At 41.9% G+C, this 15255-nt stretch overlaps 1 long non-coding RNA gene across 4 annotated transcripts; it reads right to left on the bottom strand.

Annotated features, from left to right (window-relative positions):
- Positions 1 to 1890: 1890 nt before the first annotated feature.
- On the bottom strand, positions 1891 to 6844 carry LOC108441228. 4 transcript variants are annotated; one of them, XR_001858918.2, is made up of 3 exons: positions 3206 to 6844; positions 2740 to 3000; positions 1891 to 2617 (listed from the first exon to the last, which is right to left on the bottom strand). It is a non-coding gene; the product is annotated as an uncharacterized LOC108441228 (long non-coding RNA). The 4 variants fall into 4 exon arrangements; XR_001858916.2 differs by having other exon boundaries at positions 2740 to 2983; XR_001858917.2 differs by having other exon boundaries at positions 2740 to 5359; positions 5448 to 6844.
- Between the last annotated feature and the right edge of the window lie 8411 nt (positions 6845 to 15255).

The following is a 15255-nucleotide window of genomic DNA, read 5'->3' as shown; positions in this document are numbered from 1 at the left end:
AAGGGGATTCTTAAACTGATTATTGGGTTTAGGCAGTCTGGAATGCTCAATTAAGGCCTAATGGTTTCTATGTCCATGATCTTTTATTTGTAACACCGGGGTGCAATGATAAAGCAGATGCATATGCTGAGAAAAACAAGATTTATTAAGGGCAAATCCAATACCATGGTCTAGACAGTCCAGGGTCAACGAGCCAACACGGAGAGAACGAGGGACAGACCTAATGAAAATGATCACAGGAAAAACACACAACGGAGGCCGGCAGAATGACGCTAAACAATACAATATAAAGACCAACAGCCTAACAGGGGAAAACACAGGGCTTAAATACAACAGGTTTATCAAGACACAGGTGGTTAATACTGGTGGTAATAATCAGGTCCAGGTTCTAGAAACAAGGGGGCAGGACCAGGAAGAAACAAAACAAGGAATCACATGGGCAAGCCCAAAACAAAACAAAAGCACATGAATCGACTGACGTTATTCCTTTTATTTCATAGCATCATGGCGTTTGTTGTGTTTAAACTTTTCAAGGTTTTCTCATGACTCTTAAGTTTTGGAAGGAAATGTAAAGAGTAAGATTGTGAAAGAGTTAACAGGAAATTATCCAATCAGGATTTCTTTTCCTGTGTTGTCCAGGTAAATACAGTCAAGCAAGGTCTCCTGTTGGTTATGACTTCTGGACCTGTTATAAGCTCCAAATGTCAGTGTTAAACTAGATCTGCCAAAATTGTTTATGTGCACCACTGTTACAAGTCTAAATGGGTGCTTGTAGAAATTAACATTATTGTAGGCAGGCCCATGCACTGAAAATCTTGAGGGATAGGGGCTCAAGGGGGAAAAAAGCCAACATGAACATGAATTCTGCTTAATCTCATTTACTGTATATTGTATTTTCTCTTATCACCACCAGTGTATTAATTCATGGTCTTATTCATGTAATTTTAGCTCAGTTCTTTAACTAATAGTGATGCAAACTTGGTATATGAAGTTTTTAACACCTCTTATGTGCTCCTCTTAGGTTTATTTGTTGTTCAAAATAACCATATCCTGGAATGTGATGCTTCTTAAAGAGATTATCAGTGTCCTATTGGTGGGACATCCAGCACTGTGATGATGCTTTACAGGTTTGGGCTACTAAAGAGAACCACAGGTGGTCAGAACTGCACAAGAGAGGCCCCACAGATCCCGGGGCGAGGCAGAGCCTCATCCCCCTGAAATGGAAGCATGTTGAAGGCAATAAAAAATACAGTTATTATACACATCAACGAATAAAACACTTGTACAGTCTCAGGGCAAAGGTGCATGGGCTCAAGACCTCCCTTGGGGCCTATCTGTGCACATGCCTGATCATAGCTGTTTTGTTGTTGTTTTTTTCTAGTTTTCTTGAACAAGTTTTCACATCATGGGCCAAAAGGAATTCCTTGCTCTGATAATCATGTTTTGCCACTAAGTTCTTAAGGAAATGGGGCCAGTAGTCATATTTGTAATTGTGTTATTTCAATGTAAGAGGAATCCACCACTATAAACACCTAAAACAAACTTTGTCCACCCTCTTCATCTCTCTCCAATCCAGTCTTTCTGAGTTCTGTCTGGCTACTTCAGGGGGAAAACAGAAGCATTCCTGCAGATAAGTTAGTGGAAAAGAAAATATTTGTGTGTGTGTGTGTGTGTGCTTGTTTTCATACATTTGCAGGACATGTTCTGAAAACCAGAGAAAATAAGGAATGATAAGCAACATCAACAGAACTCATCTTATTATTTACTCATTTTTATATTGAAAGGGCACAGTATTTTTTTTTGGGGGGGGGGGGTCCTAAATTCCAAGGTTATGGTTAAGGTAAGAAAATTCAGCTGTGAGAATTCAGTGGAACTCAGAAGAACGTGGTGCTCCGTAACAAGATCAGTTTTATTTACAAAAGACAGATCTGGCATCAGACAGCAATCATGGGTCAAAACCAGGAAGGCACAAATGATCATGGTTGTGATCATTCCAACAGGCAAATGCAAGCAAAAGGGTAATCCGAAAAACAAGGTCGAGTTCACAAATAGAGTAGTCCAAAGCACAGAGCCAAAAACAGGCAACCAGAAGGTGCGTGACCGATCTTCACCGGTCATCTCCCTCATGCTCCTGGGAAATGGAGTTTGCAACACTGGTGGAGTCCATCCGAGGCATGACAGTAACCCCCCAAAGAGTCCCCCGAACAGACCCCAGAATGAGGACGACCGAGACGACCCCCACGCCATCTACCGTATCCGTGAACAGGGACCGAGACCGAGCTGCCGAGGTGCTGGACTGATGAATCCCCTTTCAGGGAACGTTGTAGGTTGGCTGGCAGAGAACTGGTCAAACAACCACGAAGGCGGTCCCTAGGATAAGGAGCAAGCTTTCCCGGGTGATGGCTTTAGAAATCAGCTTTGAGAGCCGGATCCAATACGTCCTTAGCCGACACCCAACACTTCTCCTCCGGACCATAACCCTCCCAGTCAACCAGGTACTGCAATTGACCTCCACGCCTACATGAGTCCAGCAACCGTCAAACAGCATAGACCAGATTCCCATCTATCACGTCCGGTGGGGGAGGAGTGGCATCCGACGTAGCCTTGTGCAGTGGCCCTGAAATTACAGGTTTAAGCAGAAACACATGAAAAGATCAGGATACTTGGAAATGGGGAGGTAGGTCAAGTCTATAAGTTACGTCGTAAATCTTTTTAACAATCTTAAAAGGCCGTATGTACTTGGGCTCCCCTCAGTGTTGCAGAAATCCCTGGTGGCTAGCCAAGCATGATCTCCCAGCTGGTAGATCGTTGTGGCACCCCAGTGACGATCAGCCTGTTCCTTTTGGCGTCGGATGGCTTCCTCAATTCTCTGATGGGTTTCTTCCCAAAATCTTTCATTCCTTGCCATCCATTAATCCACTGCAGGAACATTTGTCTAGACTCCAGTCTATGTTGCAATGGGTGGTTGGAATCCAAGAATACACTGAAACAGAGTAACCCCTGTAACAGAACTGGTTAAGGATTTTTGTGCGATCTCAGCCCATACTAAAAACTTAGACCAATCTTGAGGGTTCTCATAACAAAACAACCTCAAGAATTTTCCCAGCTCTTGGTTAACCCTCTCGCACTGTCCATTAGACTGCGGGTGATAACCTGATGTTAAACTCACTGACACTCCCAAGCGTTCAAAAAAGGCAGACCTTACTTGGGATGTGAACTGGGGTCCTCTATCAGAGATGATCTCCTCTGGGATGCTCAACGTCCTGAAAACCTGTAAGAAGAAGAAGACATTGGCAGCCTGGAAAACACTGGGAATAGATGCGAACAGCACAAATCTTACACCCTTGGAAAATCTGACTACAATGGTGAGTATGGTGGTGAATCCTTCAGAGACCGGTAAATCTGTAATAAAGTCGATAGGAATATGTGACCAGGGTCTCTGAGGAACGGGTAAAGGCATCAATTTCCCTGCCAGTAAAGTCTTAGGAGTCTTGCACTGTGAACAAACAGAACATGATGCCACAAATGTATGAATGTCTTTTATCATGGATTCCCACCAATACATTTGCGTCAGTAATTTCTGCATTCTTGTCTTTCCAGGATGTCCAGGTGCCACAGAAGAATATGCCCATGTAATGAGCTGGTCACAAAAGGCTTTGGGCACATACACTTTCTGTGAAGGACACTGGTCTGGTATTTGGAGGTCTTGTAGGGCCTGTTCAATTTCCTCATCTATCTCCCATCTTATGGAGGAAATGCTGACTTCTTGTGGCAGAATGTGTTCTGGGTTCACTGTTTTACTGGAGGCACCATCCTCCTGAGTCTAGACAGTGCATCAGCTTTAGTATTCCAGGATCCTGGTCTATAAGTGATGTCTATAAGTGTCGAAAGTGTAAGAAAAACAAAGACCAGCAGGCCTGACACAAATGTATTCTCTAGCCGTGCGTAGATATTCTAGATTTTTGTGGCCGGTGAGAACTATGAGCGGAAACTATGATCCTTCCAACCAATGTCTCCACTCCTCTAATGCAAGTTTGACAGCTAAGAGTTCTCTGTCACCTATACCGTAATTCTTCTCCGTGGGGGAAAGTTTATGGGAATAAAAGGCAATGGGAAACAGCTTCTCCAGGTCACCCATTCTCTGGGATAGTACTGCCCCTATCCCGGTTTCAGAGGCGTGTACCTCTACTATAAACTGTCAAGAGAGGTCTGGATGGTGAATAATTGGGGCTGTAACAAACGCTGTCATTAAGTGGTTCAAAGCCAAATCTGCCTGCTCGGACCATTACATTTTTCTGGGGGCCCCTTTTAATAGTGAAGTCAGGGGAGCTGTGATTACACTGAAGTCTCTACTAAATCAGCGATAAAAATGGGCAAAACCTAGAAATCTTTGTAACTCCTTGACACTTTTGGGTTGAGGCCAGTTAACCACTGGCGAATAAACTAAGATGTCATCTAGATATGTGATTACAAATTGTCCTAGTATGTCTGGAAGTACATCATTTATAAAAGCTTGAAATACCGAGGGGGTGATAGAGAGCCCAAAAGGCATGACTTGGTATTCATAGTGCCCCCTGGTGGTCACAAATGCAGTTTTCCACTCACCCCCTCTTTTGATCCCAATCAAATTGTAAGCACTACGCAAAGTGCTAAGTAAGCAGTATGCTGCTCCTTGTAATTGCTCTAAAGCCACAGGCACTAAAGTAAGCGGATATGGATATGACTTAGAGATTTGGTTCAGGGCCCTATAATCAATGCAAGGATGCAAGCCACCATCTTTCTTCTTAATAAAGAAGAAACTAGAGGTGATCGGAGATGTAGAGGGTCTAATAAAACCTTGTTGTAGTGCTTCCTTAATGTAAACATTTAGAGCAACCTGTTCCTCTTGTGTTAATGGATACACCTGGGCTTTGGGGAGAACAGGGTCCTCAACTACATTGATAGCACAATCATAACTCCAGTCTGGAGGTAATTATGTGGCTTTGTGTTTATTGAATACTTCTTTTAAATCTGAATATTCAGGTGGGAAATCAAAATAAGTGTCAGCATTAGGGATTTCTACAGATGTTGATCAAACTGATATCAGAGTAAACAGACATGATTTGAAACAGAAGTCTGACCACTTAACTATAGCATGCTCAGTCCAGGAGATAGACGGGTTATGTCTCTCTAACCAAGAAAATCCTTGGATAATTTCAAACTGACTGTTCTAAAAGCAAAACCATTATGGTTTTTAAGGGCACTGGTTTGAACTTCTACAGGGGTGGTGATCTTGTAAATGGTTCTTCCACAGGGATTTGAAGTCTGTCCACAAGGCTGGCTTGGATGAAGTTCCCTTCGGCTCCAGAATCAATCAGGGCTGAAATGACAAAAGACAGAGACTGCCAGTACAAGGTCACAGGTAAAACCAAAGATTTTGAGACCAACCCCTTTGTGGGAATACTCACCACATTAGCACATGAATTGAACTCCATGTGCTTTCCCGGGGTTGGTGCCTTGTGAGATTGAGGACGTTTGAGACAATCTCTGACTTGGTGTCCGGCTTGGCCACAATACATGCAAAGATGGTTCTGGAACCGATGTGCCTTCTCTCTTATTTAGACAAACGAGATGAGTCACACTGCACAGTTTCCCGCAGATCAGGTGTTTCTGATGCCTTCAAAAGTGGCATCATTCTTCGTGTGGGAGTGTGACTTTTCCTTTGATGATTAAGGAGGTGGTCTAACTTGATAGCAAGCGTTATTAACTGATCAAGAAACAAATTGTCATCTCTGTTAGCCAGTTCAGTTAATATGTCCTCCTTCAAACCTTGTCTGAAGATGAATAATAGGGCAGCCTCATCCTAACCGCTGCTGGTGGCTAACGTACGAAAGTCCAAAGCATACTCAACCACAGAATGATTACCTTTTTAACTTAGACAGAATCTCCCCACTAATTTATCCTTCGTAGGGATGGTTAAACACAGTTTTAAACTCCTTAATGAATTGGCTATAAGTCAGATGGCGAATGCTTGCCCAGCTGGCTGTAGCCCATTCTAAGGCTCGATCTGCTAGTCTAGATACTACAAAGGATATTTTAGATCATGACTAGCTGGCAAGTTATCGAAGTAAACGGAGCACTGTAATAAGAACCCCCTACACTTATCTGGGTCCCCAGAGGACTTAACAGGCTTACTAACTGGATAAATGGAAGTGGCTTGGTTCTCTACAGCAGTCTGAATTCCCTTGGTAGCCAAATGCTTGGTGAGATTCATAGCTTGAAGCTGCCTGGTCAGTCCCCATACACTGGCGATGAGTTGAGCTAACTGAGTCGGTTGTTCCGCTTGCTGTTGAGCCAGGGAAGCCAACAATTGAGTTACTCTGGTTAGTACTTGCTGATGTTGATCCAATAGTTGCCCTTGCTCTAATAAAGCCTTCTGGAAAACTTCAGAACCTGCCGTCTGGATGTTAGGCAAAGTATTCTGTGAGGATTCAGTGGAATTCGGATGAACGTGGAACTCCGTAAAAATTATTTACAAAAGACCGATCTTGTGTCAAAACCAGGAAGGCAGAAATGATCACGGTTGTGATCATTCCAACAGGCAAGCAAAAGGGTAATCCGAAAAACAAGGTCAAATTCACAAATAGAGTAGTCCAAAGCACAGAGTCAAAAACAAGCAACCAGAATCCAAATAACAAAGCAAAAATCACAGTCCAGGTAAACAGGCAAAAGGTCATACACAAGGAGTAGTAAACAGAAGATACGCTCAGTGTATCCATGAATGAAGCAATACTTCGCAACTAAACTAAGTGAAGCCCGGGCTTATCAGAATCAGAATCCTTTATTGATCCCAGAGGGAAATTGTGTTATCATATTAAATATAATATTAAATATATATTAAACATTAAATTATAAACTATTCTAAGTAGCACCTGTAACAAACCAGTACAGGTGACATGAGTCAGTAATCAGGTGACTGAGACCACTGATTGGTGCGTGACCGATCTTCACCGGTCACGTGATCTCCCTCATGCTCCTGGGAAATAGAGTTCGCAACACTGGCATCTGTCCGAGGCATGACATCAGCAAATGGGACACACATATACATATTGTATAAATGTATACATTATCACATAGGTACCTTGTGTCAAGTTCTTTTCTTTCTTTAAAAATGTGTTAGTCATTTTATTTTATGTGTTTGTTTTACATTTTTTTCCCCTTTTTTTATTGTGCAATCTCTGTAGGATGGTCTATATGTATTAACGTAGGTACATTTACTTCAACTTAAGTATTTTATGGCTCTGCACTTCCACTTTTCTCACTTTAACTTGAGTAAGATTTACTAAAGTAAAGATTCTGTATGCTTTTATTCACCTCTGCATCTTGTTAGTATGAAACAGTGATATGTGTAAACTTTTTGCTTACTTATTTGTGTCAGAGACTTTTACTATTAATATTAGCACTCAGTATTAGTGTTTAGTAATTGACAGTTGGCACACAGTGTGTGTCTCTTGCACATTATTTTCAACATTGCTCTTTTTAGATTGCAGAAATTTCTTGCTTCATTTGTCCTCCAGACTCTTCCATCAGCCCCCTCATCACAAACACGCACACATAGAGGAAACTGAACAGCATGATGGAGCAATAGTCAGTGTGTGTGTTTTTTGCCTCCTGCAGTGCTGCATCTGTGTGCATGAAAGTGTATGTGTGTGTGTGTGTGTGTGTGTGTGTGTGTGTGTGTGTGTGTGTGTGTATGTGGACATGAAGTCTAACAACCCCCAACAAAACCAATAAACACCCCACTATTGTAACTGAGCCAGTTAGTGAGTAGGTCACTAACAAGCTGCACAGTGTGTGTGTGTGTGTGTGTGTGTGTGTGTGTGTGTGTGTGTGTGTGGTTTCTAGTTGTTAAAGCTAATAAACAATATAGTTCTATGCAGGGTTGGCCACCCCTAGTCAAATGGCTTGTTTTATTGGTGATCTAAGTGAAAACAAGTTCACACATCCTCTACAGAGGACACACTTACTGTTTATTTGCGGAACTTAACATACAAAAAAAAACAATAAAACATAAAATATTGACTGTGCAAAAGAACTGGCACATCTAAAATTTTCTGTTTTTATTTTTCCAATATGTGGAAAACTTGCTGAATAAGTTTTAGAAATTTGTTCCCTGCAAAATGGTAACTTAACAAAACAACAAAATATGTAATTGAACCTGGGATATTCAAACTTTTGCATACAACTGTATGTCAAAAAAGTCTTCAGATACTCCTTTTAGTTAGTGAATTTAGCTGCTTTAAGGCGGTGAACCCATTGCTGAAAAATGCATTCAATGGTGTGCTCACAGCTTGAATAATCTCAGTAGAAAAGCACTGAACAATAGACCGGGATGCTCCAGAGCAGCTGCACATGAAGCCCAGCAGTACTGGACTGTGGTGGAGTGGAAATGTGTTATCTGGAGTGATCGAACTTCATCCAGCACAGTGTCTGAGGGATGTTTGTGATGCAGGACTAATCATCCAGCATCACTAGCTGGCCTTACTAATGCTCTTGTGGTTGAATACAATCAAATCCTAATAGCATAATGTTCCAACAGCTTGTCTAATTCTGTGGGCTAGATTCCCAGTGGAATATAGGCTGTTACTGCAGCAAAGGAAGACAAACTCTCTAAAAATACCCCTGATTTCAGAAGAAACAATGGATGAGCAGATTTCTACCAACAGTTAGACATTTAAAGTGTCCTGCTAAGGCTGATTTCAGCTCAATTCTTGATGGAAGCTGACAGAACTAGTCGGGAAGTACAAGAACACATTCTCAGAAATAAACCATCCACTGAAAGGTTCTCTGAAGAACCTTCTAGCGTATAGATCTCCATGCTGGTTTGTCCTTGACCTGTACACCAAGAATGATTTTAAGAACCTTTATTTTTCAGTGCATTGCTGGAGCTGTGCTCCACACGTTAAGCCACAGGAAAACACAGTTGAGCAATACATGACCACCTTGGTCTGCTAAAAAGCACCATCATGATCTTAATTTTATCTCAGTGATCTCGGTTTGAGGTGTTAAGCAGCCACTGCTGAATGTGAAGAAACGCAGATTTCTCAAGATCAGCAGGAAGAGGCTTACACAAGAGCAGACTGCTTTGGCATTCTGACTTGCTACATCACATCAGCATCTCTCTTTTCTCCACTCCCAAAAAGTATTTGGACACTTCATTCATTTAACCATCGGTAAATTTCACTGAAGTTCTGAAAATACACAGTGCTGTCTGTGTATTATCTGTAATAATTTTTGGATGTTAGTGTATTTGTTTAACCCTTTCCAAACCTTAAATACACACGGAAAACGAGGGACAGGTGGAAAACAGGTGGAGACAATCAGGGAACGTGAAACGAGGGGGCTAAAAGCCGAAACAGGAGCAGGAGAACACGGAACAGAAACCACGGGCACACACAAGCAGAGGCAGAAACAGGCACAGCGGCAGAAACGGGCACAAAAACAGAAGAAGACACAGGCACAGAAACCAAAGAAGACACGGGAACAGAAACAGACACAACACCAGACACAGAAACAGACGAAACAAACAGAATGAGGACAAAACACGGAGGGAGGACGAGGAAGCACAACACAAAACGACGCTGAACGAGAGACGACTGAAGGAACAGGACGAGGAAAACAAGAACGCAAGACAGACCACGCAAATGACAGGGGAACAAGCACAAGGACAGAAACAGGAACAGAAACAGGCACACAAACAGAAACAGGGACAGAAATTAAAGGAGAAACAGGAACCACAACAGGAACGGGAACTGACACAGACACAACAGTAGGAAACAAGACAACACCAGGGACAGCGGAAGGTAAAAATAAAGGAACAGAAACATGAGGCACAGAAGAACCACGGGGAACAGCAGACATGGGAGGCACAGGAGACCCACGGGGAACAGAGACAGGAGAAATGGGAGACCCACGGGGAACAGACACAGCCGAGGGTGGGATGGGTGGGAACAAAGGGATTGCAAAGTTCATAGGGGCAGGCGGGCCTGCTACTACGTCCATGGGGGCAGGTGGGCCTGCTACGACGTCCATAGAGACTGGCAGCGGGTCCGGAGGCGCGCCGACTGGCGGTGGGTCCGGAGGCGTGGCGACTGGCGGTGGGTCCGGAGGCGTGGCCACGGGATCAGGCTTTCGAGCTGGGGACCTCTGCTCCAACCTGGAGGAACAAACAGACACAGGACCCACTCGACCATTCTCAAAGCTCACTCGAGCTATAGGCAGCTCGCAGTGGTGCTTGAGAACAAGCCGAGTACCACCGCACCGGTTATCTGTATGCTCCATCCGTCTCACCTCGACTTGCGCTGCAGGTCGCTCCTCCCTGCAGCGTTGTTCAAGCCGGGTGGACCCAAGGCGCTTACATGAGCGCTCGTCGTCCGGACACAAGGCGGGAAGGTCCTTTGCTTTCTTGCAAGACCGACGAGATGCTCGTGTTCCCTCAGCGCCAGGGGATTCGCTCTCACTGGCAGGGCGGCGTTGGGACGTGGGTAACTCGGGCTGCGTCGAAACAGTCGGAGTTTTGTCCCAATGGAACAGACACAAACCAGTGTGTCGCTTACCTGCTGTGTTCTGTGGTGGCTGGTCTTTAATGCGGAGCAAGGTAGCAGACGCATGTGCGGAGATAAGCGACTTTTATGGAGAGCAAATCCAAAATCAGGGTCATAACGGTCCAGGTTCATGTAGCCAACACAGAGAGATTCAGAAATAGACATGACGAGAAATGCTAACAACAGCAAACAACAGACAGCAATACGATCAAACAAAGACCAGCATAGACAAGGGGCAAACACAGGGCTTAAATACACATGGAAAACGAGGGACAGGTGGAAAACAGGTGGAGACAATCAGGGGCGGAGTCATGAAACGAGGGGGCTAAACCAAAACATGAACACATGGACATGACTGGGAGGGGCCAATCGTGACATAATGCATATTGTGATAAACTCACTGCTGAGGTCAATTGTTTAAAAATTTGTTTAGGTGCCTAGGACTTTTGTACAGTACTGTATAATAAAACAATATTATATTATTTCAGAGAAAAAAACACCTGGAGCACAAAATCCAACTGATGGTTGACTCGTGTGGAGAAAGCCTGGAGTAGACTTCCAAGCAGACTGCACTGAGGGTTCTGTAAGCATCCTATGCTAAACACATATTTTTTTTTTTTATCTGTTTGCATGCTCTCTGGCAATCAAAACCACAATCTTAACATCGCTAGTGTGATACTCTAAAACCTCAGCTCCACTAGGTTGAGCAATGCATGACCACAGAGCGCCAAAATGCACGTCATGATCTAAACTTTATCTTGCTGAATTTGATATAAATTTTTATGTGCTGAGTCTGAGAAAATGACAGAAATGTAGATTTCAAAACACAACACAGTGGAACATGTTTGGCAGGAAGTTGCTGTTCTGATCTATCACTGGGGGGGTTTAGTTCCCGCAAGAGATTCTTTTTAAAATGTAGTAGTAAATTTTCTGATTGTGAAGGCCATAAAATGTTAATTAGACTGTCTATTGACTAGTAGAGTGGTTGAGGCCGTGTGACCAGCAGTTTGAACACAGCAAATGGCTCGTTTCTTTTAAATTAATTGCCTTTCACAATGTAAATATCAAGCCATATGATATTTAACATCAGTGTCTATGGATTGGTTCTTGGTTGAATGTATTTTAATAACATCGCAAGGAGTTTCAGTGTAGTGAAAAATCTGAAATATTAGATTGGAAATGTGGTTTCTATTTCTGCATAAAACTTGTAGGTATTTGCTTGCTAACAAAACACGTTGCTAATTTTAATTTTAATTAATTAATTAGTATTAATTGTAGTTATCATTCAATATCTGGTTTGGCCAATTAATACTGCATTATGTTAAATGAAATGTGCTGTGATGAAATTTAAGAAATCTCTGTGATGGCTTGAGCACATTTAAAAGGCCGTCATCTCAATGTTTTTTTTATTTACGAGTTTATGAGCTGTTCTTGGGATATAGAAGTGTGTAATAAAACTTTGGGCCCTTGAACATTTAAGGGGTTAAGACAACTGTTGATATATCCTGACGCAACCCTCACCATTTATCCGGGCTTGGGACGGGCACCAGAAGTACACAAAGTACACCCCTAATGGCTGGTTTGTATCATACATTATAATATTTTGCATAATGTTTTAGTTGTCCATTCTTATTACTTTATTTGTCATGGTTGGCTCCTCCCACTACTCCATGTGCTTTTTCTGTTTACTTTTTGATCGTCCATGTGCATTTATTTTTACGACCAGTCCATCCCCTTGTTTTGTGACTCCGCCCCAATTGTTTCCATCTGTCCCTCATCATCCCTGTTGTATTTAAGCCGTGTGTTTGCCCCTTGTCTTTGTTGGTCTTTGTTTGTTTGATGTTAGATGTGCTGTATGTTGGATGTATCATTTGCTGTTTGTTATTCTAGCCTCTGTTGTATGTTGTTCTCTGGGTTTAGTCTTGGTTGTATTTCATCATGTCCCTCATTCTATCCATGTTGGATCTTTGAACCTGGACTGTCATGACCACAACCCTGGATTTGCCCTCAATAAAAGTGTCTTATCTCAGCGTATGCATCCGCCTCCTCTCTCCGCGTTACATTATTAAGGCTTACCATATTAGTCAATATGGGCTAATTAAATGATCAAGCCAATAACAATAAATAAATAATCAAGCCATCAACTACCTGCTTATTACTTCTCTATTAAACAGTACATAGGGTCAATTAAGTATCTTCCTCAACACTATAATGTTTTTCTGAAGCTTTCTCAATCCAATTTCTCAAGCCAATAATTACCTGTCTGGTCATCACTACTTATTAAGCAGTGATTAGTGTAAATTGCACATTTACCAGAAGATTTTTATTATGTATTATATAGTGTACAGGTTGATTGGGGTGCCCAGAAGGTTGCCGGTTCAATCACCAACGCTGACAGTACTGACTGAGGTGTGCTTAAGCAAGACACCTAACCCCCAACTGCTCTCCGGGCGCCATGGATTCGGCCAACCGCTCCGGGCAAGTGCTCACTGACCCCTAGTGTGTGTGTGTGTGTGTGTGTGTATGTGTGTGCTTATACTACTGTATATGTGGTGTTTCACTTCATGGATGGGTTTAAATGTGGAGGTGAAATTTCCCCATTGTGGGACTTATAAGTATGACTTAAAAAGCGCTAGAAAATAATTAAATTCACTCAAGGTAGTGATAAGAGTCTAGTTAATAAGTAGTTCTTAGCTTGATTAATTACTGGTTATTTGGTGATGTAGGCTTAAAAAGGGCATATTAACAGTCACCTAAAATGTTGTGTAAAGGATTATTATGTATAATACACACATAAATATAAGCAGCCTTTTTTTCAAATACTAGCTTGTAAAGATCTTTAAGATTAACTGCATAAGAAGGTGTTCATAACGATGTGTTGACATGATTTTAATCAGTATGTCTGCTTTCTGGCAATCACTCAGTTGGGCAATATATAACCACATCAGCCAGCACTGCTGAAACACACTGTTGTGATCTTGTTTTTATCTTGATGATCTTTATTTTAGGTGTAAAGCAGTGCTGAGTGTGAAGAAATGTAGATTCCAAAACATCGTGCTTGTTGGAAGAGATGGTTTATATAAGAGCTGGCTGGTTCAGCACTCTCATGTTGTGTAAGTGCACTCTGAGGAATATAACTCAGCTAAGACCAATCAGCCAGGTTACTTCATTTCAGTTCTTCATGAGATCACACTCCTCCACACTCTGAATAACCTCGGACAAGGCTGTGGCCAGGGTGCGAATTACATGGGAAACTGCTTGTGTTTGATCCCACAAAATCTAAGATACAAAAAGGACAAAAAAAATTGAACTGAGCCATGAATGTAATTCTGGGAAGCATTTTCCAACTGTTTAGTCGGGCTGGTTGGGTTATCCTAACATACTGTTTGATATGGATATGCTGTACCAACCAAAACTGCTCTGGCTTAGGATTCATCAAAATCGTTATTTCAGAGTTGCTATCTTAGAATGTCATAAGCTGTTTTGAGTTGCTATGGCATATCATGTCCAGTAATATAACAGTGTCTTGTCAACATTAGATTCATTTTCTAGTCAAATCCTGTGCCTCATTTACGGGGCTGCAACCTTCAAAGGAAACATTTCTCAGCTGCATGCATCAAAAGCACTGTCCCATTTCAGAAGAATGCTGAAGAGGCTTGAAATGCAGCTGAGAAATGCTTTCTTTAGTCAGATTCTGAGGATGCACTGATGTATCCTTCTCAGCTTCAAGTTCCCATGAGCCTCTGCATTGCAAGCTACTATGAGAGTCAGTTCATAGAGACCACAGGTTTGTTTTGTTTGCACAGTAAATTCAATATTTCTATATTAGTTTCTCTATTTTTTGTAATAATACAGCACAGAAAAATAATGAAAAGATTTTCTGAATCATTCTGAGTCATTCTTTCCATTCAATCTCAAAAAGAGATCACTCAGCTGGTTTCCTGATATGTTTAATCTGCAACAACTCACGAGGCTGAAGTCAGCTTCTTATTCTCCAGTTTCTTGTTTGAATTTGGGACAATTTAAATAAGAAGCAGGAGAATGAGAAGTGACTTCAGCTTCGTACATTAAGAGACAAGAATCCTTTTTATAAGAAGCTTGAGGAAAAGATGCAAGAAAAGCAGCTATAGCTGTGCAAAAGGTTAAAGCAGGTTAAAAAAACTTTAAAATGTATTTAATTTTTAGCCTGAGCTAAAAAAAATGGCTACAGCTATTATCTACAAAAATTAGAAGTTAACTACAAAAGTTTGTGTGCTACTTAGTTACTCCCTCATCCCAAATATCACTGTGTGGAAATAAGCTAACCCCCTGAATGTCACTAGGGCTGGGAATCCATGCCAGAGGTGCTTGTCAGATTCCAGGCATTTGAAAATTGCAAATCTGTGGACTCCAATAAGCACCCACGCACATACAGAACAGTGTCTACACAACATGCCCAGGCCAATATACATCAAGACCTATATATAAGCACTACTTTACATCAGAATTGGAGATATTAGCTAAAAACCTCAAAAAGCATTTCATTACACCAGAACAGGAGATATTATGTCATAAACAAACCTCAGTACTTTTCATTGGGATAGGAGATATTACATAATAAACCACCCATATAAGCACCCCCTTTACACTAAAACAGGAGATACGTGTTCATGACAAAACTCAATATGCACTT

Source organism: Pygocentrus nattereri, chromosome 19 (genome assembly GCF_015220715.1).
Source record: "Pygocentrus nattereri isolate fPygNat1 chromosome 19, fPygNat1.pri, whole genome shotgun sequence".
Taxonomy (NCBI): Eukaryota; Metazoa; Chordata; class Actinopteri; order Characiformes; family Serrasalmidae; genus Pygocentrus; species Pygocentrus nattereri.
Note: the sequence above shows the minus strand (reverse complement) of the source record. Positions and strands in the feature narration are given on the sequence as shown.